We start from the raw sequence: 1,940 nt of genomic DNA, 5'->3' as shown, positions 1-1,940 counted from the left end.
TAATGCATTATTTTTCTCTGACTGCTTTCAATATTTTTTTTTCCTTTGCTTTAGATTTTACTTGGCAAGAATTTCTTTGAGGTTATCCTGATTGATATTCACTGAATTTCTTGAATCTACAAGTTTATGTCTTTTACTAAAGTTGGGGAGTATTGAGCTATTATTTCTTGAAATATTTTTCTTTTTGACCACACCACACATCTTTTGGGATCTGAGTTCCCCGACCAGGGATTGAACCTGGGCTCATGGCAGTGAAAGTGCCAAGTCCTAACCACTGGACCACCAGGGAATTTCCTCAAATATTATTTCTGTAGCATACTCTTTGTCCTTTACTAATCAGCCTTTGATGATACAAATGTTAGGCCTTTTGATACTGTCCAGTGGGTCCTCAAGGCTCTGTTCATTTTTGTTTTCCAGTCTTTTTTCTCAGTTGTTCAGCTTGGATCATTCTGTAGATCCATTTTCAAGTTCACTAACCTGTCATTTCAGTTACACTGTAGAGCCCAACTAGTGAATTTTTAAATTTCTGTCATTATATTTTCTAGTTTAGATTTTTTCATTTGGTTCTTCTCCTTCTTCATCTATTCTTTGTCAAGACTGTCTACTTTTCCTTTTACTTCAAGATCATTTGTCTTTATTTCTTTGAGCATGATTATAGTATGTGCTTTTAGGTCAGTTCAGTTGCTCAGTCATGTCCGACTCTTTGAGATCCATGGACTATAGCACGCCAGGGTTCCCTATCCATCAGCAGCTCCCAGAGCTTGCTCAAACTCATGTCTCTTGAGTCAGTGATGCCATCCAACCATCTCATCCTCTTTCGTCCTCTTCTCCTCCTGCCTTCAATCTTTCCCAGCATCAGGGCCTTTTCTAGTGAGTCAGTTCTTCACATCAGGTGGCCAAAGTATTGGAGCTTCAGCTTTAATATCAGTTCTTCCAATGAATATTCAGGACTGATTTCTGTTAGGATTGACTGGTTTGAACTCCTTTGGTTCAGTTCAGTTGAGTCGCTCAGTAGTGTCTGACGCTTTGTGACCTCATGGACTGCCGCACGCCAGGCCCACCTGTCCATCACCAACTCCCGGAGTTTACTCAAACTCATATCCATTGAGTTGGTGATGCCATCCAACCATCTCATCCTCTGTCATCCCGTTCTCCTACAGCTTTCAATCTTTCCCAGCATCAGGGTCTTTTCAAATGAGTCAGTTCTTCACATCAGGTGGCCAAAGGATTAGAGTTTCAGCTTCAGCGCCAGTCCTTCCAATGAATATTCAGGACTAATTTCCTTTAGGATGGACTGGTTGTATCTCCATGCTGTGCAAGGAACTCTCAAGAGTCTTCTCCAACATCACAGTTCAGAAACATCAATTCTTTGGTGCTCAGCTTTCTTTATAGTTCAACTCTCACATCCATACATGACTGCTGGAAAAACCATAGCTTTGACAAGATGGACCTTTGTTGGCAACATAATGTCTCTGCTTTTTAATATGCTGTCAAGGTTTGTCATAGCTTTTCTTCCAAGGAGCAAGCATCTTTTAATTTCATGGCTGCAGTCACCATCTGCAATGATTTTGGAGCCCCAGAAAATAACTGTTTCCATTGTTTCCTCATCTGTTTGTCATGAAGTGATGGGACCATGTGCCATGACCTTAGTTTTTTGAATGTTGAGTTTTAAGCCAGCTTTTTCCACTCTCTTCTTTCACATTCATCAAGAGGCTGTTCACTTCCTCTTCGCTTTCTGCCATAAGGGTGCTGTCATCTGAGGTTATATAATTCTAACATCTTGAAGTTGGTATCTGTTGATTATCTTTTCCCTTGTGAGATGTTGAAATTTTCAAGTCTTTTTGTACAGGCTGACCCTTGAACAGTGTGAAGGTTATGGACACCAGCCCCCATGCAGTCAAAAATCCACATTTAACTTTGTCATTTGCCCTCCATATCAG

At 40.6% G+C, this 1,940-nt stretch overlaps 1 non-coding gene across 1 annotated transcript; it reads right to left on the bottom strand.

Moving 5' to 3' along the window:
- Positions 1-216: 216 nt before the first annotated feature.
- On the bottom strand, positions 217-289 carry TRNAE-UUC (transfer RNA glutamic acid (anticodon UUC)). Its single transcript has one exon. It is a non-coding gene; the product is annotated as a tRNA-Glu (tRNA).
- Between the last annotated feature and the right edge of the window lie 1,651 nt (positions 290-1,940).

Source organism: Ovis canadensis, chromosome 3, assembly GCF_042477335.2.
Source record: "Ovis canadensis isolate MfBH-ARS-UI-01 breed Bighorn chromosome 3, ARS-UI_OviCan_v2, whole genome shotgun sequence".
Lineage (NCBI taxonomy): Eukaryota > Metazoa > Chordata > Mammalia > Artiodactyla > Bovidae > Ovis > Ovis canadensis.
Note: the sequence above shows the minus strand (reverse complement) of the source record. Positions and strands in the feature narration are given on the sequence as shown.